At 40.3% G+C, this 23,892-nt stretch overlaps 1 protein-coding gene across 1 annotated transcript in view; it reads right to left on the bottom strand.

Moving 5' to 3' along the window:
* The window catches only part of jmjd1cb (jumonji domain containing 1Cb), a 120,666-nt gene that overhangs the window by 42,844 nt on the left and 53,930 nt on the right, over positions 1-23,892 (bottom strand). The window lies entirely within an intron of this gene.

The following is a 23,892-nucleotide window of genomic DNA, read 5'->3' as shown; positions in this document are numbered from 1 at the left end:
ACTGTGTGTGTGTGTGTGTGTGTGTGTGTGTGTGTGTGTGTGTGTGTAGTGGAGGGCTGGTGCTGCTATCATTTATAGTTACATAACAAGGTCAGTGTGATGGAGAGAGGACAGATTAGAGGTGAGAAACATGACCGCTGTGCCCCCCTTCTCCTCATCACACACCCAAAAGTAGGCAGTGGCACATTGTGTGTGTGCAAGCAAAACATGATAGCGTGTGTGTCTGCAGCTCTATTTCTGTCTGTCTATACATATCATATTTCCAGTGTGCAGACAGCAGTACAGGCCTCATGGCTGCACACTACTACTGCTAAATGATGATCATAATTAGTGTTAAACTTTTCTCCACCTGTGGTAATGGATCTGTGTTAGATTGTGGAGCATCATTAAGACACTCACTCACACACACAGTCATATTCATGATATGCATTCATCTCACACTAAGTAGCTTTCTGACTATCTTTGTTAGTGCAGGTTTGATTTTTTAAAACTCCGTCACATCCATCAAATCTTTAATTTTTTAATTTTTAGTCTTAGTTTTCAAGTTCATCTGAAATGACTCAGCACCCCACAATTTACAGCCAGAGCAGGAAGTAGTGTATCCTTTATGTAGTAAGAGGTTATGTAGTGCATCAAACTTTCATACAGGAGACTGAAGTTTGTGTTACGAGACGTGCAATAAATGTTTTTTATTAACTGTTACTATGATCTAAACCTAAGCTTACACATGCAGGTTTTATAGCCAGTAATTAAAAAGTGCTGAATGGTAAATGGACTGTACTTACATGGACCTTTTGTAGTCTTTTTGACCACTCAAGAATTCTGTAAACTATGAGAGGTGCAAACACATGACTGGGGTAGTCTGAGGTGTATGAGAACACAGTCAGTGAGGAGAGCAGTTTAATGATCATCTAAGCGTTAACCATTACAAGGGATATTCTCACTTGTAAAAACAGATCGTGGTCTTTAACTGTTTAGTGTTGAAGACAGTGAATAGAAGCCAGGCTGCTGTCATCTGTGTAAATCTGTGTCTCTACACTATACACACTGCTACTGCCTGGATCCAGTACAGATGCATGATGGGAAGAAGTTAGCACCATCAGCCCTGGAGTAGAGTCCAGCCAGTGTAGATATATACATATGATTGGATCTTGGCCAGGTTTGTTGTATGGATGAAGTATGCTTGTTACTATGACAACAACTGAGGGTGCAGTAAGCTGGTAAAGCTCTGTGGAAAAGATGGATGACAAACGCTGGGGGAAAAAGAATGAGTCAACTGTGTGTGTATATAAGAGTGGTTTTCACTGTGATTTTCACTAATGATCCATGTCATGGATGAATCATGACTACTGGCTACTTTAAAGAGAGACTGTCAACAATATTCTCTTGGCTGTAATGCACCAAAAGATTTAGAAGTGAAGTAGGAGATTGTGGGCTAGAAAATAAATGCAGGATTCATAATACAAAACTAAGAAAAAAAATCTAATGTTGGAAATATTTTATGATTCTAAACTTCACCCACTTGGATGAGATTTTAAAAACACCTACAGCTTCAAACACAGAGCCATGGCTGCCATCTGTGGATCCCTGCTCCCACTCCTCTTTCTCTCACACTGAAAGGACGTGACAGTTTCTCCATCCCCTCTAAAATGACTTGTCCACACACACACACACACACACACACACACACACACACACAAAAACACAAACACACATCCCACTCAACCGCAATTGGGTCACATCTGCCACAGTGTGCCAGGAAAAAAGCATTCTGTCACTGCGGATTTCCAGACGGGCAGCGGGAGAGATTCACTTACTGTCAATACACACAGACACACGTTCAGGGAATAGGAAGATCTATGCAGGCGGTAACACACACTAAGAGAAGTAAGGATATAATACAAGTGTCTATTTACACACACACACACACACACACACACACACACACACACACACACACGCATATATGCACACAAGCTCCCAGGCAGTAATAAGATCCAAACAGAAGAAGAAGAGACGTGAGAAAATGCAATTGTGTGAAAGCAGATAACTCTTTATGGCCACCTGTGTGTATATGTGTGTGTGTGTGTGTGTATGAGTGTGTGATAGTGTGTGTGCAGTGAATAATTGACAAGGAGAAGAGCAGCAGAATGTAAAGGAGATGAAGAAGGGATGGTGTAGCTCATGCATCACTAAGTGACCTGGAGAGGCTATAAAACACACATACACATGCAGGAGGCCATTCTGTGATGAAGGTCACACACACACACACACACACACACACACACACACACACACACACACACACACACACACACACACACACACACACACACACACACACACACACACACACACACACACACACACACACACACACACACACACACACACACAGGGACAGGTGGACAGCACAACAAGGTTATTCTAAGACATTCTTTTTACTCAATGTGATTATAGTGTTAATTATTTCACTAGATAAGCAGATTATAGTAATATCACCATCTGTCTTTTCTTTGTCTATTTTCCTTCTCTATAATGCTACTATTCTACCATCTGTGTATGCTGGGTGCTAACATTTTTTTTTGCATGTGCATAGAATAAATATATTGTACTGTATGTGTAACCAAACTGTCATAGAGGAAACATGTCAATGACAGAGTGGGTGGTGATGGTTTGGCAGAGAGGAACACCAGTGTAACATGATAATAGATGGAGAGCAGTCCGCTGAGCAGGGGCAGTAAGAAGACTGAATAAAGAAAGACGATACAAGACACATGGCGTTACGACAAACCAGCAATCAGCGGCTTTTTGTAATTAAGTTAAGTAAATGGAGCTGGATGGTGATGACAGGGAAGTTCCAGAGAGGTTAGATGGAGTAAAAGCAGAGCAGAGAGAGCAGAAGTAGCTGGATTTCATCATTTACCATGAAAAACTCAAGAAAACACTTGAAAGGAGATGAGCAGCTGAAACAATCATGGCACAACTTATGGCATAACTGCAAATGAACAACATCCATCCTGTTGTGACAGTGGATTGGGTGATTTTGGCTGTGGGCCATACTGTATGTAAAAAAGGCTCTTTTTAACATCACACTGAAGGTCTGCTGTTGTGTTGTTGGGTCATTTTAAAACATACTGTGTGTAAGAGTGTGTGTGCATGTATGTTTGTGTTTGTGGTGTGGTGTTAATAGGAGGAGGGTGAACTCAGGTAATGGACATGTGACTGTTGTCATTCTCTTTTAAGCCTTACATACTGTTGAGGGACTTTCCCCCAATGTATACAGTATAGAAACATGGAGTCTTTTTTATATTTGTGGAGCTGATACACATTTATACATACACATGTACAAGTTTAACCTGTCCTTTTACTTTCTTTAATTTTAAAATTAAAAAATAAAATAAAAGCATTCAAACATGCTGTATCATCATCATCATCATCATCATCATCATCATTATCATATTCTACAAAATGTTCAAACATTCACTATGATGGTGAATGTCTTTTTTCCATAAGATGAATCAAACATGTATTAATGACTGATGGGGAATTTATGTAAGGGTTTTTTTTAAACAGCTCAGTAAACATGGAATCACAAGGTTGAGTCAAACTAGACAGCTTCTATTTTAATTTTAGAAATCTAATGAGGAAATGAGAAAACCACACACTGAGCTTCTGTTGAAAAACGTATGGAAAACATTTTCATACAGGAAATGTGCGCATGATGCAGTCTGCAGTGTAGTTCCATACATCACTGATAAACCACACATCTACACTGTTTGAATTATTACCAATTTAAGTTTCACATCTCTCCTTCTTCTGCTTCCTCGTTTGTGTGTGTGTGTGTGTGCGTGTGCGTGTGCATGTGTGTGTGTGTGTGTGTGTGTGTGTGTGTGTGTGTGTGTGTCTAACCAAGTTCAAAGCAGGTCATAAGCAGAGTTGTGATGTTGGGTAGGTGTTGACTCAGTTATAGACCACTGACATGCATTTGACTCATGTTACAGTGCAGATATAAATGAGTATTAGACTCCTTCTTTTTTTAAACTGATGAAGGGGTTTCCACATTTTGTCCACTGTCTCTACTGTTTGTATCTATTTTTTTTTTGGGAAATGGCTGGAGGTGCATTTCTAAAGCTTATGAAATGAAGTGTTACAAAACATGTTGTGTGTTTGGACTTTACTTGGTTCCCTGCTTGCATTAACCAGATGTTATACACAGTAGTTTCACTTTCAGGATTGAGACAATGTGGAAATGTCAAAAAAGTTCCAGATGTCTCTCTGGACATTTGATGCAGTTTCTTTTTTCCCCATGAGCAGCGAAAAAAGATCCAAAATGGTAGGAGTGGTGCTGCAGTGATGAGCAGTATTTTCTAAGTGGGTCACAGTACAACAGCACACATACACACACACACACACACATACACACACACAGGCTCTTAAACCTGAGATATTGTCTTTCAGCATATTGTGTCTAAACTGCATGACCTAATAGGCTGGTTATGTTCTTTTATTTTCACCCACTCTCAAACATTTATACACATAATCCAGCAAGAGTCAGTGAAGCAGCCAATACTAATAGTCAATTCTAAGCATGACTGTGTGTGTAACACTGAGCCTTCACCCTGGATCAATATCATTTTGATCTAATGTCAGTTGTTCAAACTAAATGATTCATTCTGCTACACTTAGCTGTATATTATCTATTATTTATCAATTACACAGAGGCAGTGTTGCACCACAGTGGACATGTTATTTGATGAGAGCAGCTCAGTGTGAGGTGAGCTTATATGAGAGATGATGAATGACACACGGCAGCAGGGTGAATAGAGATGTGCTTGTGTCTCTCCCTCTTATCAAACAGGTGTGTTTAGTGGCACAAAGGAAAACCACTTAGCTACCTTTACGTTTATCTACTCTACAGGGAGCCAACCAGCAGCATCTGGAGACTGATCCCACACAGCTACTACAGCTGGCAGCTCACTGGTGCAAACAGAGCATTTGGTTAGTGACAAACTGCAATCCCTAAAGTGGAGGAGAAAAATCAACAAAACTTCACTTCCTTTTCAACTTTAGCTTAATGACAAACACTAGAAGTCTAGCTCCTGTTCTGTACAATACTAAATAGCAGCATTAGTCAGGGGTTAATGAGGTTCTTTTAAATGAGGTTACTTCCATGTGCATCAACTAAGAGAAATTAAGGTCACAAGCTGAAAAGGGATTCTACATGATGAACAGACACTGGTCATCAGCATTAAACACAATATAACCCACATTTGCCACATTGAGCCAAAGTGATGGCTTAGTTTCTTTCGTTTTCAGGTCATTTCAACAGTAGAGTTTCCTCAATAAAAGGAAAAAGTGGTGGCATGTACCTTTAGATGATGGTAGCATCAAGGTAGAGTTCTGTACTTTCTGTAATAACAGAATCATAGATGGAATCATTGAATATTCTGTTGTTTCCCCAACTGCTGGAAAAGTAAGAGGGGGGGGGGGGGGGGGGGGGGTAGTTCCAAATTTAGTGCTTAACCTGACCACACCTACTTAAGGGTGGAATAACCTTTACACATACATGTCAAGACCTCTGATTAAGTCACAGGCCTGCAGGGTTTTTCCTGCATTGAAGGAATTTTTGGCGTCCACTAAGGAAGTCGTGATAAGAACTGAGAATTCAAATCTTCATCCTCAAATGTGTTTTATAGCAATTTATCAAACTACTGTTGTTGAACAAGCAGAACATTCATCTAAATATGACGTGTTTGACTTCCAGTAGTCAGCTCCCCCTCTCATTCACAGTCTCTATATTTAACACATGTGGCTGGTGCTGGATAAGCCAACTGAGCTGCATTGTTTTGACTGGGCCTGAATGCTGGACTGTTAAGCTAGTTTTAATGATAGAGAAGACTTCCTGTGAGTCCTCATAAAATAAAAGCGGTTTTATTCCTGAATTACAACCGCAGCATACTTTTTTTGCGTCATTGCCCTTGCCTACTGCAACCCTTTCGCCTAAACCAGATGGAGTATTTTCAAGGGGCGGGGAGGAGAGGAGGGGAGGGGAGGGGAGGCGGGTGGGTGAGAACACGTCTGACACGGACAATCTCCTGTTGTGTGCTACGTGTGTTGGGACCTGAGTCTCTGGACATTGTCTGGAGTTTGTGTCTGAAAAATGGTTAGAGACGGCTAGCAGAGTTTTATGGAAGACGGGCTTCCAATCAGATAACCTGGGAGGTTAGATTCAACACCCACCCCCCACTCCCTCTGATTGTAATACAATTATTTTGAACCAGTTTTAATAATTGGGGTTTAATTTCCTCAATCATAATGAACAGTGTAAAAGCATACATCTCATGATCATGCTTACTGTCGTGCCCAGTCACAACCCAAAAGGCCATTATGAATAAATGATGACGCTCATGAAGCATGTGACTTAAACTAGAGCTGAAAACATCAGATCTGTCTGGAGCCATGAGCAGACTGTAACATTTTTTGAAATGAATACAAGACAAATGTCATTTTCCACCGTTAGAGCTTTGACTGACGATCTGTCAATGACATCAGCTGTTTATCTTGATGAACTCCTTAAAATTCACATAACTGTTTTCTTTTGCTGATTTTCTGAAAAGTAGGTTAAAATGTGTGCTATGTTAGGAAGGAAACTTTGCTATGATATGTTACTGGCTAATGGAAAAATCTCTCTCACTGAAAAATAAACCCATTGAATTAAAGGAGAATAAATATACTGGAAACCACAAGCTCTATAATCATTTATACTTATTAATTACTTACTATTTCTTTCTGGGATTAGAAATGATTCCAAAAGCTGTGGTGAAGATACGGCTTTTTTTGTAGTAGGTATGTTGTAGGAGAAGCAGGCTACACACAAACACACAGAAATACACACACCCTCACCCTGCATGTCGACATGTATGATAGAGTAGATTAGATTGACCATACATTCTATTCTAGGAATCGTTCCACAGTTCCCAGTCTGTCTGCACTTCTATCCATTCCATTCAGTCGTATGTGTCAAACTCTACTCTACCTTTAAATATAAAACATCGAGGACTCTTTAAATCAAATGAAGTGTGAGGAAATAAAAGTGGAACGTTACCTCTCTTAACCGTCTCCAAACAGCGTCAACATGCAACGGCTCTGAAGAAAAACACTTGACTAAAACTAGCTTTGATCCGCAGAGCAGGAGGGAGAGAGACAGGAAGAAAGAAGAGAAAGAATGACGAGGGTAGAAAAGGCAAGAGAGAGAGAGAGAGAGAGAGAGAGAGAGAGAGAGAGAGAGAGAGAGAGAGAGAGAGAGAGAGAGAGAGAGAGAGAGGGAGAGTGTGGTTTCCTCTTGTGGTAAGAAAAGACAGATGGCCAAGAGGCAGAGAAAGCAGAGCAGAGGACGAGCTACACAGCCGACATTTTAACTGCTGCTGACGCAAGGAGAGAGAGAGAGAGAGAGAGAGAGAGAGAGAGAGAGAGAGAGAGAGAGAGAGAGAGAGAGAGAGGGAGAGAGAGAGAGAGAGGGAGGGGACGGAGGCAGGGCCGGCCGACACACTCCCCCCTCCTCTCTCTCTCTCACACACACACGCACACGCACAGTCATTGCCCTCTCTCTTACTCACCATGCTCTCTATCTTTGACTTTCTCTCACTCCCTCTCTCTATATATCCATCTGTGTCTCTCTCCCTTCCTCTCCCTGCTCTGTTCAATTCAGCTTTATTGACAGTCATCTCTTTACAAACACTAACACTAAAACATCTGTATTAGAGATTAATGAGCAATAAGGGGGAAAGACTTGAAGGTATGTTTACTCAACGAGCTGTGCTGACACTGTGATGGAGATATAATGTAGACTGGTGTGAACATGTCATCTGTATCAGGACCAGGAAATCACACACTGATGGAGGTGTGATGCATGCAGAAAGCACTGCTGTCAGAGGGTGATGACATCACAGATAGATTTTATATATGCATATTTAAGCACCATCACTTTTAACACATTCACACACAGACCACAGTGTTTAATACTAAACTATGCTGTGAAGTTGTTCATTCACTGTGCTGCCTCACTAGTGCAAAGCTAATAGAGCTGTGAAGTGGCGCACCTGCTTCTAGAACTACATTTCCTTTTTGCTTTTTCCATTAGACTGGTTTAGATGATGTCATGGATTAGTATCAAATTCCCCTGGTTAAATCATCACAACAAAAGATGAACAGCTGCGTTAGAAAATAATATATGTTTGCTTGATAAAGAGTCAAGGGTACAAGACTGTGTTAATTACTTCCCATAATAAACATCCAAGCATAGAGCTTAAAAAAACCTAATATTACAATGTTGAGATAAGTGATAGTAGAATTTACAGAGTGAATCGTCACTTTTCTGGGTCATTTTGAGTGAATTCAGTAACTATGACAATGTGTTTTGCAACAATGAAAGATCTTGAATTCACAGCTGTCACTAACTTCTTCTTCACAACTATTTGTAGTAATTCCTCTTTGAGTACTTTAAAAATCATTGTATGAATAAAATGTATTATAATTGAAGAAAATATTTAATTTGTAATACAGAAAAAGGAAAAAACCCTTCTGGAACCTTCTTCACAAACTGACTCACCCTCATTTTCTATTTTTCTATTTATGGTGTTGAATACAAAATGCTTCCACGCTTTGCTTCTCACATGTTTTAGTGTCATAAATGTACTAGGTTCCACTTTATGGTAGTGAAGATAACAGCAGCTCTTTACTGATAAAGCAACAAGTGAAGCGATCCAGTGAAATGTAAAGAAAAGTGTATTTCTCTGTGTGGTACTTTACATAATGCTGTCAGACACTTGTAAGAACCATCTGAGCCTGTCAGTGATAAAAACAAACCCTTTAGTAGCTGTACATTGACAGAGTGTAAGGCTGCCTGCTGAAGCACTCACTGGAGTGGACCAATTTTAGAAATGGTTGTCTCCATTAGTCACTGAGACACAAAAAGATGTGAAAATAGGACTCAGGCTAGTTTCCCTTTAAACCTGGCCAATATGAATGCTCTTATTGCTGCTTCATTTAGTGCAGTTACATAAAAACCTGAAATAAACTAGCATTTCATAGAGTGTCAGGTTGACCTGTCACACATACAGAACTCCATGTTTCAATCTGAAGACTGATGTAACAGCACAGTGGTGTAAGAAGCTGCATGATTACTTGTCATGTCCATGTGAGTCAGAGCATTTTCAGCCTTGGTTGTATTTTCAGCGCAGCTCCTCTGACTGATTCTGAGATGCTGGCAAATGCATGTCCTGACCAGTATGCCTTATAAGTCAAGGAAAATTCATGTTTGACCTTTTGTCAGACATCCAGAGTCATGTTGGTTCAGGTTTTCTACTGAGGAAGTTCAGCAGCAGCAGCAGTCTGAGCTTGATGATATATTTACAGTTATGCAGAGAGGTAAGTCCACTGAAGAACATTTTCACTGCAACAGAGTTGTGTTTCCATCACTTTAGAGGACATTTTGTGACAGTATATTGTTCTAACTACTTGCTTAACCCTAACCTTAACTAAACCTTAAGCTAACCCTCATCTTACCTTAACTTTAAACCAAGTCTACACCCTAAAATGAATGATTTAAGGTATGGTGGCCTTGCTTTTTGTCCCCATAACATGTGAAATAGGTTGTGGTGGGTTAGTAGAACTTTGCCCCACACACACACACACACACACACCCTTAACTGTCATCTTTGAACTCATCAGCTGACCACAAACCAGCTCTGATTAATCTGTCCATGGCTTTGCAGATTTATACTCTGCTACTGTAACAATACTGACACACACACAAACACACACACACACACACACACACACACACACACACTAATATCCTGCAGTCCATCTGCCACACTGATATAGGGATAAAGCTACAGTTATACACACTGTTTGTCCCATTGACAAACAATGACAACATACAACACAATAGCTGCTTCATCATCAACCTTTGACTGTTTCAGCACACGTGTTTAATACATGTAAGCAGTATTTGTAGTATTTCACTCTTTGCTGAGTGGTCAAGTATTCTTATTTGATCTAATTTGCTACATTGGCTTTAAAAAGTAAAGCTGTTAAAGAAGTCTGGACTAAATGAGTGAATTAAAGCGAGACGGACAAATGTGCAGCTCGTGTCTGAACTTCCTCTGTGTGCCGACACAAATCTTCTTCTGCAGCTGCTGCCGCCATAAAGGTAAGCTATAATTACACATGCACACACAGATCCACAGGAGGCAGGAGATTACACTAGCCCTGCTCCATCTGCTCAGGGGGGAGAGACAGAGGGACAGACAGGAGAGAGAGAGAGAGAGAGAGAGGGGGGGGGGGGTTGTCATTTTTATTGACCCAATTTCCACAAAAACTACATCTCACACAGTTGACTGGCTTCCTCTCTGGCTGCCTAACAATCCCATGAGCAAGGCACACACTTTGAAAGACAACTTTGAAAAGGACAAAGCTACACACACACACACATGCACACACACACACACACACACACACACACACACACACACACACACTCCTTTGTTCTCCTGTCATCAGAAACACAGACAGTACACTGACCAGATAACAGACGGCCTGCTCCTATCTATTCCTGAGTGTGTGCTGCATTTCATTTGACAAAGTGGGCCACTGTTGCTAGGTAACATAGCAGGACTTGAGAGATGTGTAAGCCAGGAAGGAGAAATCAAACAAAAGGTATAACACTCTCACTCTCTATATCACTGACTCACTATCTGTCCATCCATCTCTCTCAGGTTTCTTCCCTGACCTTTTGTTCTCCAATTTTCTTAAAGAACAACTTTACATTCAAATAGTGTTCATTTCACAGTGCTTATTTGTGATAAGAACACTGATGTCATGGCTAAATAGATGTTCAATAGGGACGATTCACTATGTACATTTTCTATATTGAGATTGTATCATCTTTTTAGTTTTCTAGGTGCATGTACAACCTCAGAACTTTTGAAGGCCTGAGGTTTCAAAGCAAGAAAATGCAGAAAAATGTTTAATTTACCATCTGCAAATGTCTACTGATCATGTACACCTCTAACCAACAGATACCTACAGAACAAGTACCAAATCCATCACATCACATAGACCAGGCCAGTGTTAGACTGACATGATTGATCTAAATGGACCATTTCCACACCTGCACTTTGAGCAGATGTCACTTGTTTCTACATGTTATTCTGAGTCTGTGGAGGAAAGAAGACATGTTGCTACTCTAAAGTCACCCTCCAGCTTTCTAAAAGGCCTTTCTCACAAATACAAACACACATCAACCCAGCTTTCCAATGACCCACATTCCAACAAAGAATCACTATGTGACCCTCCAAAAATTAGCATGTAGCACAGAAGCTGTGATTGTTCATCATGTGGGAAAAACACTTCTTTGTCATAGATTAATTTGACACGTGAACTCACTTTGTTTTATTTTGATGGAGGCATTTCCTGTACAAAGTCAGGGCTAGTCTATCTCTATTGGCATGATCCAAACCAAGGTATGCGTGTTGTTGATTGTTGAATTGTGACAACTTTGTATCAGTTTGTGTTTTTTTATTCTATTTTTACAAGCATAAAAAGTGCCTGAACTCTTTCCATCTGCCTCCATGTGTCCTTCCTCTATTACTCAGCTAATCCTTACTAAACTAATCCAGACCAGAGCACTTCACAGCTCCACTCCAGACTTGACCTGCTGACCAAGTATACTCAGTGTAATCAGACTGCTTTTACTGCACAGGTGTCAGCTCTGTGAATCAATCAATCAAGCTTTGATCATGTGTGTTTCATTAGAAGTGTGGCTCCTTTAAGAAATAGCTCATTGAGTGAGTGAGTGAGTGAGTGAGTGAGTGAGTGAGTGAGTGAGTGAGTGAGTGAGTGAGTGAGTGAGTGAGTGAGTGAGTGTGTGTGTGTGTATGTGTGTGAGTCAAGGTGTGGCTGCAGAGGCAAGTGTTTATGAATGAACTGCTCCTCAGAAGCCAGGTCAATGTATAGATTATATTGGTCAGAAATAACTGTCTATTCTGTCTATCTGCAGTCTAGTTGGCTATAAAACCTTGTATTGATGGAAACAGGCCTTTCTATTAATACTACATATTGACTATTTGTTAATAGGACATTGTTGACTATGTTGCCCTTCTTAATCAATACATCATAATGGTACTGTGTTGGTGTACTCATGCCTGTCCCCTTCACATCAGCTCTCTTATTTTAAATGAAATAATAATGCATGTTGGCTTTGGTTCTCTGTAAGTTGAAAAGCTCTGATCCAAAATGATATCATGTAAATGTTTGTGTTAAATACTAACATTCTGTGTCTCATATGGAAGTAAAAGCAACAGTTGTGTTATAGTCATGGAGGTAAGCCTGAGCACAGTGAATTAAACTAAAGCACAGGATGTGTGTATGTAGACATGATGACACTGAGTAAGACTTATGTTGATCATCTGCTCTGTCTCCTATATTCCATAAAGTCCACTACAGATAAAGCTCTACTCCACATTTATCAGAATAAATGCTAAATGTCTTTTCTAGTCTTCTGACCACTCAAAGCACTTTTACACTACATGTCACATTCACCCATTCACACACATTCATACACAGTTGGCGCAGACATCAGGAGCAATTTGGGGTTGAGCATCTTGCCCAAGGACACGTGGACATGTGGATTGGAAGAGCCTGGAATCAAACCACTGATCTTCAGTTTTAAGGGTTTGTCCTGCACAGAATGTTGAGGCAGCTGCTTCCATCTTTGTCAAAATCAGGTTCCCCACATGATCCTTAAAAACATTCTTAAAATATGTATTTGTGTAGTTCAAGGTCCAAAGATGTCTTCATTTTAAGTGGGGAGGCATTGAATGTTGTCATGTTGTGCAAAAACAATGAAGATAAACATTGTAACATATTGTAATATTGTAACATTTCTAATAAACTGTGACAAGACAACAAAAAATAAAAAGAGCAGAATCCAGCCCTCTGGCAGAGCAACCACATAATTACAAGTTCATAGAAGCATGACGTGACTTTATGAAGCTTCTCTGTTCTGCTAACTACAGCTTTTTTATTTCAGCTGGCATACTTTCAGATATTTCTGCTAATTTAAGATTAAATTGAATGGAAAGTGCTTCTGTATATCACTCTATGCTTTTATACAAATGTGATTAAACATTGAACTATTTAGAGACGCTCTCAGAATGCTATCAGTTACTCTATAAAGAGTTGGCCTGTGTAAAGATGGTTGTAACTGTTTCCAGCTATCTTCATATTCAGCCTTATTTGCCTGAAGGCTTCACACTAACAGCTTCCCATCATCCAGGGAACAGCAGAAAATGTGTTCAAGATGAACAGAGATCTTCTTGACAAACTAAACCGAGCACTGATTACAACAGAGCACATCTTCTCATGCTGTTACTATAGTTACCATGACAGGCTGGCGAGTCAGTGTGACACCTGAAATGTTGCCGTGGTAGCGCTCCATCTATCCCCCTCAGTCACAAACTGTTTGCTGGCAGGATCTCAAAAATATGTTGCTGTGGTTAAAATAAACAGAGCTCTGAGTTATCAGCAGCAGGGACCACAAAGGCACAGGTCACCATGGAAACATTACAATTACTCTAAACAGAGGCTCTAATCTTTAAAAAGGTGAGGCTCACATTGGCATTATCTTTTCAAATTAGCTAAACAAATGGGCCAATGACATGATGCGACCCAGTGTCAATTGGTGTAAAGTGTATTTTTCATAAAAATCTGATAATATACAGGAAAATAAATGTGAACTAAAATGTGGAATAAATATAATCCATTATGTTTTTAACAAATTTTACATCATTGTTTGCCCTGCTCAGTGTTGACTAAATTAAAGTTAAAGTTTAAATGCATTTTTCTATTCATTTGATGTTTTTAAATGAAGTCATTATTAGTATAAGTCCTCTTAAATACACTGTAGGTGATAAAATATTGAATATTTATCATTCTTTTGTGGTTACACCATTTGACATTTTGTTTTTGTTTTTTAATTAAATGGTGCAAATGTCATTTCAAATTATATAAAACCAACAAAAACACTAATTGTACATTTTAACAAACCTGAAGCTGCTTTTAAAACTAGTTTTAACATCTTTTTGAATTGCCTACTTGTCACTGAGCCAGATATAAAATACGCCATCACCTCTATTTCAATCTAAAGTTTGATTGTAAACCAGCACCAGGGGAAAGCTACACCATATGGATATTATATAGTGTAATTGAAATGGCTTGAAACATTCAGGCACATTAAAGAGAAAGTGACAGACACAGGTTGGTATTATAAATGGTATTAAAACTATAAAGTACCACCTCCACCTGATTGTGGGCCAGGAAGAACCCTGCTGTTGCTATTATAAAGCTGTGTGATTGACATGCATCATTTCATCAGTTGATCACTGCAGGAACATGAGTAGAAACTAATGAACAGAGACAGCTTATGAATCACAAATCATCAGGGCTGGGAGGTTTGTTTTGGGAAGGTTATTTATGGCATGTCTTCAGGGATACTTGCATCAAATCCTCCGTGCTGGCAGCAGCTCCAGATAAAAACCTCCTCGGGAATTCATTTCTAAAAAGATAGAATACACTCACACCGTATAACCTGCAATCCTCAACATAAATAAGATCTGTGAAATAACAGATATACTCTCTGCTGTCTGTGTCTCTCACACTTTGAAATTAGGACGCGGGGTGGCGGGGGGTGTGTGGGGTGGAGAGCCCTGCCAGATAATGTTGGTGTGTAGCAGCACACGTGGCGCTCAGCCAGAATGCAGCATGAAAGAGTGTGTGTGAGTGTGTGTGTGCTGGTAGAGAGCGTCCTGTTAGTTAACTGCTGGCTCTGCATCGTTTGTCTTTGCTACAGAAGTGGGAGACAGATACACCACCATCATGTGAGCCTGTCACTTACTTCACCAGCCTGTCTCCATTTACAGCAGAGATGGAGCTCACTATTCCAGTCTACAGGGTTTCCTCTGAGCCTCACATGTGTGCAGAGGCAGGATGTAAGGATCAAATCATATATATATATAAAAAAATTAGTCATATAATGTTTTCTGTGATATAAAAAAGCTTAAATGCATAACTAGACCTGTATCTGTTCTGTGTTAATCCAGTCTAACAAATACACCACAACCCAAGTTACTTCACCACCATAATGTACAAGTCTTATAGATCAAATATTATGTGTAATATCTAAGCTAAGCTATGATCAGAGTCAGCTGTGGTGGACCATGTTAGATCGTTCTGCTTCACCCAGACTTCCTAATTGTGGCTTCCCTAACTGAAAGAGATGGCACGCTTCAAACCTGCAGTGTAATACTACAGTCTGAGACACACTGGTAGCTGGCTTTCATGTGATTGCAAAAGTCTTTCTGTGACCCTGCCATGTGTTTCCTACTAACAGACCGTCACAGTCACATCCATGTATAGACAATGTATAGACAATGTATAGACAATGTATAGACAATGTATAGAGGAAATGAGTCATCATAAAGAGACTTGATTAAAGGATGGGTTCACTGTTTTTCCCTGTGCTTTTAAAGCTGAGGGTGTCTGTTATATACAGTACGTGCTTCTTTCATATAATACTGTGGTGTGATGTAGCATGGCTGCCACTCTTCTCCATCCTCTCTCATTCCCTTTGTTCACTTTCACACACTCCCTCTCTCTCCCTCTCTCTCTGCCCTCGGGTGTCGTCTGGTCATTGGAATTCACTTTGTGTCTTTGATGGGAGTCTGCAGTGAGTGTCTTTAATGAGTTCACACAGTGCTCAGTGCTCTCTGGGAGACAGAGAGATGATGTAATATCTGGATCAGAGATGCAACCACATGCACACATGCAGAGCAAAGGTAAGTGTTCATGGTGCGGGTGCAGGGGGAACAATAGATAGATATAGAGAACAAGAGGGCTTTAAAACATCTCTCTGCTTGTCTCTGTGTCTGTCTGAGTCATCCTCTGTCCACCACACTGTCTCCTCTCTCTCTCCTTCTGGCAGTCTTCCTCTCTGTTGGAGTTGTCTGTGGTGTCAGATGAGATCTGATCCCATGTCAGAGCAAGAGGAGGCCAAAGCAGAACTGTGCACATCTCAGACTGCCAATAATTTATTGAACGAGAGCCGTTTTTGGCCTAGCAGGGAGAGAGGAGATATTGCTGCCATGGTGAGAGAATAAAAGCTTTCTAAAAGATGACAACATGTGATCCTTTACCATCCAAACAACAACAAATATAAAAAAACTGAGTGCTTTCATCAGAATCAATAAGAGATGTCTACTGTGAGTTCTGTTGCACACACGTGTGTCAACAAGTCATGGAACGATGTTGCTTCATTATTTCCTCTGGTGTTGTGTAATGCTGGCATTCCGCCTCACTAATGGAGTCACATCAGTGAAAGACAAGAGAGGGGTCCCTACTGATCACTGTGAAATACAGCTGCTTTGTTACAGTCAGCTGATTACAGTGTGCCTGTGTAGGGAAGCCTAAAGACAGCCCTCCCCCCTCCTCCACCACCACCACCACCCCGAGCACAGTACAAACACCACAGTCAGGCAAATAACTAGATAAATACACTCACTATCAGCTTTATTAGCTCCACTAATGGGACAGTGTAGGCAGCCGGACACTCACTGTCAGCTGTGACTAATGAGCCAACATTTCTGCAGTGTGTGTGTGTGTGTGTGTGTGTGTGTGTGTGTGTGTGTGTGTGTGTGTGTGTGTGTGTGTGTATCATGGGCTACTTTCAGAGACAAATTTCAGACCAGTTAATTGGGGACAGCTTGACCAATTGGGGACAAAAAACAGCAGATTTTTGGGTCATTGGTTAAGGCTAGGGTTACGCAAGTAATGGTTATGGTTACGGTTAGGGTAAGTCTTCAGGAAATGAGGACTATGTAATGTCCTCAACAGTGACCTAGAACAATGTGTGTGTGTGTGTGTGTGTGTGTGTGTGTGTGTGTGTGTGTGTGTGTGTGTGTGTGTGTGTGTGTGTGTGTGTGTGTGTCGTGTGCGTGTGTGTGCGTGTACTTTTTGGCTATCGTTGTGAGAACCAGGAAATAACAGACATTTTGGCTGGTCTTCACTTTCTGACACACCTTCAAAAAGGCTTTTTGAGGCTGTCTAAGGTTTTAATGTGAAGATTAGAATTGGGTTTAGGTTAGGTTTAGGGTAAGGGTTGTGTTTAGGCCATTAGTTGTGATGGTTAAGGTCAGGGTTACTAGCTAAGAAATGTATTATGTCAATAAACATCCGTATGTGTGTGTGAGTGTTTGTGTGTGTACAACCTACATATATATCTATATATCCATATATCTATGTTTTTATTTGAATATGACATAATGACAATCTAATCAATATGACTGATGTGACAGAATATCACTGGAGCATCAATTGCAATTAACCAACCATTAACCACAAAATCATATCTGCAGGTTATTATTATTACTATGAAAACGCCGTACTACATTAAAGGTTGCATCACAATGTTATATCACATCCTGTATATCTGCAGCAATGCTCACATAAAACGCATAATGGTGTGTGTTTGTGTGTGTGCAGGAAGATGTGTCATCACAGGCCACATGTCACACACTGACTGAGGACAAGACCAGAGTGGTGAGAGGGGGAGAGAATGGGTGAGAGGTTGAGTCACTCTGTGTGTGTGTGTGTGTGTGTGTGAGTGTGTGTGTGTGTGTGTGTGTGTGTGGTAGAGAGACAGACAGAAAGTGTGGCTTGTAAAACTAAAAACTAAATTTAGCAGGAGGTAAAGCATGTATACATGTATGGGCAGAGCTGCAGTGTTTCTGCTACATTCTCTCACTCATGTCCGGCCACACCTGGAATTTTACAGGTTTGGAGGACTCATGGTTTAAACAGAAACATGTGGTGATCATGCGTTTGAACATGATGATTTGTCACAACAATGAAGATGAGATTCATCCTCCCCCTCACTGCCATCTGTTTGAAGAGACCACAGCCAACAGAGCCACTTATCAATGATCAATACTATGCTTCATTCTAACATGCCCAGTGTGTCAGCACATGTGTACAGTGGTTACTATATGGTCAGCCACAGCAGGTGCTTATAAATGAGGCTTAAACATCACACCAATTACAACGTCACATGACATAAACAGTGTGATAATGAGCAGCTGCAGCACGGTGCCACACAGCTGACGTTCAGAAAGAAGAACCTGCTCTAAAGATACACCTCTACTGGCTGAAAGTCAGAGGGGAGTGAGAGGTGTGATCACACCTAAGCCAGGCCTCACTGTTTGTGAATACGCAAAGCACCGCCACATGAAGGATGATGTCATTGTGGGTCACGATTAAGGTTAGCATTATTCTAGCTTGGCTGCATGTACCTTCATTAATCACAGATTTAATGCACCACCTGGCAAACAACACTGATCTGTCCTGTTGTCTCTGTATGTGCTGCTGCTGCATTAGTTGGATGTAAGGAATGAATGAAAAGGAGAAATGCAAATGAGGATAGTCAAACTTACAGATTCTTTTTCCACCATAAATCATCTGTTGAGTGTTTGATGGTTATTTATTTGTGCTTTAGAATGTAACTACTGTGAAATAATAAGAAAATAATGTTTTATTTCTCTCTTTCACTGCTTTGTTCTTGCTACTGCAGCTCCCTCTTCTTGTTTAACCACTGTTTCTGCTCCCTTACTTTTCCTCTCGCCTTTTTAAAAAAGAGTCAAGAAATGTCCTAAATCTATAAAAGAGTATGGTATGCTCAAAACATTGGGGACTGAAGCAGTGGCAGCCCACAGGACCTACAGGACAGACACAAAGCTTTGGCACCGTACTCACTGCTACTTTTCACTCTTACTGAACATGAACTGAATTGAACATACGCTGTCACATGCTCACCACCTTCCACCGCAAGTTCATTCTCAACCTGCTGTTTCTGACTGTCAATCCCTGTCACATTGTTGCTTGACTCACATTCATTCAGCTCAAAACATGTGAAAACTCTGAGGAACACAGTGGGACCAGAGAAGTTGAGTGGACTAGTTATTTCATACATTGAGAAGCTGACTGAACACGTAGGAACAATGTGATGATTGACACTATATTCATAACATTTCTCTTTACTTCACCTTTCAAAATCTAGCACAGGAATGTGTCATGAAGAGTAAATTTAAGTGACCCTCTTTTAACAAGTGCTTTTACTTTCACTCAAGTCAAATGTCTTTAAAGGAACAGTGCTTCTACTTCAGTAAAATACTCTCCTACTCTTTCAATCACTGTTGGGGATATAGTATGATGATTTAAAATTATACATATACAACATGTAAAAGGAACTTAAGGCCCAGAAAAATACAATATGCAAGATCAAAATAAATAATTAAATGAAAGTACATGTAAAAATGATAAATCTCTACTCAGGTTTGGATATTAAGATTTAAGAAATTCCAAAAAACAAAGACAAGCAGACTCAGTGAATGATCAGTCAACACATCTCTGCTGTATGAGTGAAGACAGTAAAAACTGCAACAGCAAATCCTGCCTCACTAAACACCTTATCAGTCCCTTGGCAGACAGGAAACCCACAGAAGACTCATTTCCTCTACACACACCAAACACACTGAAGTGAATGGGGAGGTGTGAGCACTTCCTCTCCTCTGAACAAAAACAATACGAGAGGAAAGCAGGGCAGTGACAGTTGGTTATGCGTGTGTGTGTGTGTGTGTGTGTGTGTGTGTGTGTGTGTGTGTGTGTGTGTGTGTCCAGCTGTTTTAGCGTATGTGCATTCATACTTTTTATGTATGCATCTGTGTCTATACTGAAGTACAGACTGTCAGTGGGTGTAGTATCATGTAAGTATCAGTGTATGTATGTATATATGTGGGAAGCAGATGCTTAAATGCAAAGCTGATGTGCTTGTATGGATGTTACTGTAGTGTGTGCACATATGGGAATTTAAGGTAAAGGTCAGTTTTCTCCAGGCTCAGCAGAAAAAATGATTCACACACACACCCACACACACACGGAAGCAGACACACTTATGCCTTTTTCACACATATTGGGATAAACTTTCATGACCTTTCAGGCACCGCTACTGATTCTCTCTCACACACACACAGGATCATTTCTGTTTTGTCTTCTCACACACAACATTATTCTCTAATAGTAAATACATGTTCTTTTCTCATTGACTTAAAATAAAATGTCCTAACAGCTGTGATGGAGCTTAGGATTCATCCATACAGCTGCTTTATTACAAAAAATACCAGTGTATCAAGCTGGAATCTGTGTGAAACAGCTGACCTGACTACAGAACATTTATTATTGTGTTAATGAAGTTGCTGCTACTGTGTATCGTGTGTAAATGGGCACATCACTCTCAATTTAAAGATGCACTTATCGTTCTAAACAGAGGAGACAGCTGCAGAAACCTCCACTCACTGTAAAAATAACTGATCTTATCTTATAATACATTCATGGTCCGTATGCATCTTATTATGTGCAGTATCATATTCCTCCCCCTCCCTCCACACTGCTCTGTTACATTATAATAGCAGTTTGAAGGAGCAGAAATATGTTGGACTGAAGCATTGGCAGCCCACAGGACCTACAGGACACACACAAAGCTTGAGCTTCACACTTACTGCTACTTTTCACTCTTACTGAACATGAACACTGATGATACGCAGCAGCTTTTCTACTAGTGCTCTTTGGAGTCACTTTAACATTGAATATTGAAGAGAACAAACCAGCTTTCTTTCAGCTTCTGGAAGAGTTTGATGTCCAGTAAATAACAAATACATGAGGTTTAAACTAGGTCACGACCAATATAAGGGACTTAAAAATCGATACATCAGCTGATAATCTTATATATACAAAATATGTAAATAAAAAGTTTTTCAATATGGTTATCAAACACAGGATATTTTACTGTTTAACTATATTAAATGTATAACATGACTGAAACACTAAACACTGGGAATTTAATAATTATAAATGACTATAAATAATAAAACACAACAAAAAAATATGTGTACGCATTACACTTGAATTAAGAAAAAAGGATACATATATGAAATGCTGCCTATATAACTAAAAAAATATGGTTGCATAGATCAACATATACACCAATACCGATCGGTACGTGATAGAGTAATATTCTCTATTGGTCTGGCTCTAGTTTAAACTGTGTTGATGGATGGTTGGTTTATATATCATAACATTGTGAAATAAATACTATGTAACATATTAGTATAGTGTAAACGGCCTGCAGAAAATAGAACAAAGTGCTGTGATTAATTCCCAGTTTCACAGTGTTTCTCTGTCACATCTGCTGGCTGAGCATTGTCTCCATTGTGTATTGATTACCGTACATAAACTGCATCTGGACTGCTCACAAATATCACCTGGTGTTTGTAGGTGCTCACTGCAGCTACTCCAGGATGAATTATTTCACCTCTCTTTACTGCCACTGTGGCACTGCAGCAATCACATCAACTGCAGTGAGTGATCTGTTGTTTAGTGTGTTCTCGTCTCTCTGGTAACTATAGGCCTGTGGTTATGGACCGCCTGCTGTCCCTGGGGTCCTGCTAGACATCCACTGCTATAACTATTATTATTAGTCATATTTCTATTATTAGAACTGTTGTTGTGATTGTTGTTGCTGTGCTTCTCTGTGTGATATCTGAGGATTGTTCATTACACCAAGCTCTGCAATACTCATCTGTGTTCCACTGTGAACTTCACTGACACATTCAATATTAGAAAGTCATTCGTATTTATTTAGCATAAAAGCATAACAGCCAATAGTAGCAGGTTTTATTAGGAAACAACAGGAGGAAATGCAGACAGTGTTGTTGAGCTGTATCTATGGGAAACCAGTGGAGAGCAATACAAAACCATAGGGAAACAGAGCTGGGTAAACACAAGAGGGCTAAATTAAAGCCAAATGTGTGTGTGTGTGTCTGTGTGTTGCCTACGTGGGGGATGGGAGCTGTCTTGGTGAGTTATGGAGCTAGTGTGAGCAGGGTGGGGTCACTGGGAACTTTAACGACACAACAGAGTGAACCCAAACACACAGCCTGAGGTAGGTCCTGTCTCCTGTGACTGCTGCCATTAAAAACAGCAGCTATGCACACAACTTGGATCATCTGTCATCTGTCTCACTCACACACACTATACATCATGCAAACATATTACTATAATAGGACTCACACACAGCACTTCTCATTGACCATCAGTGTTCTCCCTCTCTCTCTATTAAAAGCTGCCTGCATCAGCACAGAGGACAGCTGCACACACACACACACACACACACACCTACATTGACATAATTTAACAGATGACTGTAGTCTGAAAGGGAAAAGATCACAAACTGTGTGTGTGTGTGTGTGTGACTGTGTGTGTGTACGCATCTGAGATGAAATGGGCAGTTTCCATTAGCTAACAGTGCCAAGGTTATGCTACAGCACAGATAAATGACACTGCAGCCTTACATCACCTGACCCCACCTGTCATCACACACACACACACACACACACACACACACACCATGTGCACATAGGCAAACACTGATAAAAACTGCTTTCAACATCCACACACACACACACACACACACACACACACACACACACACAGAATTAAACACAAGTCAGTCAATGAATGGAAGGTTAAAAAAAGGGCCAGTATGTTTAGTTTGTCATTTCTGGGTCAATTCAAACAGCTGGCACACCCCTGGATCAGCTGATCAGTCCAGGACGGCTTTCCAAAGACACTTGGACATCAGTTTGTTCACATTGCTCAGCACATTACAGAGAGCTTTCTTAATGCAGCTGACACTAGCAGAGACTTATTATCAAACACTAACACTCCTTTGTGGTAGATGTGATACAGTCTGGTTAGTATGCATGGCTGTGTGCTCTGGGTTTCCTCCCACACTTCAAGGATGTGATATTGGGCTAATTGTAAACTCTACTTTATCTTTATGTGTGACAGTGAGAGTGAATGGTTGTGTGTCTTTATGTGTTAACACTGTGATGACTCTATAAACACTACCTACCAACAAACGTCTACTTAAATGTCACAACCCCACTGCAGACACTACTACACTTTTTTTTATTACAGGAAAAACTTGTGTTTGCATGACTGAAGCACAGACATTATGACATTTTCAGGAGGATGGAGGATGCTGCAGCTGTCCCTGTTCTCAGTATACACCACTAATAACTGCTACTGCAATCATCAGCATCACTGAGGCGCTGATCAATTCTACCATAGTGGATCAATTTAGTCATTCCCTGCTTCAGTCCTTATTCTTATTCTGGATCTCTCCATCCTTGTGTGTGATTCCACTCTGGCTGCGTTCAGGCTGCTTAACTGCATTTTCTTCACGGCTTGTTTGCTATTAATGAGGGGAGCTAACACACTATCACCTGCCTCTGTGTGTGTATGTGTGTGTCGGTGTGTGTTGTTCTACACACAGTACCTGATAATGGCTACTGTCTGATATCAGCTTTTAAAAAATCAGTAGGAACCAGTTACAACTTCTTCAATTTAAGGATGTTTCATAGCATTTGAACTATGTCTATGTATGAACTATGTATGTGTGTATCAGTTGGCATAGGATGGAAAATATATATTAGTTCCAAAATTATGTGGTGTATAATTAACAGTAGTGTGTCTGATTAAAATAAAACATTTTCTTATAATTTGATGCTGCATAGAGAGAGTTGAGGCAGAATGAAAATATAAATAGTGTGTGTGTGTGTGTGTGTGTGTGAGTGAGTGAGTGAGTGAGTGAGTGAGTGAGTGAGTGAGTGAGTGAGTGAGTGAGTGAGTGAGTGAGTGAGTGAGTGAGTGAGTGAGTGA

The sequence above is a fragment of the Scomber japonicus genome, chromosome 20 (assembly GCF_027409825.1).
Source record: "Scomber japonicus isolate fScoJap1 chromosome 20, fScoJap1.pri, whole genome shotgun sequence".
In the NCBI taxonomy this organism is placed as follows: domain Eukaryota; kingdom Metazoa; phylum Chordata; class Actinopteri; order Scombriformes; family Scombridae; genus Scomber; species Scomber japonicus.
This window is presented reverse-complemented; position numbering and strand designations above follow the sequence as displayed.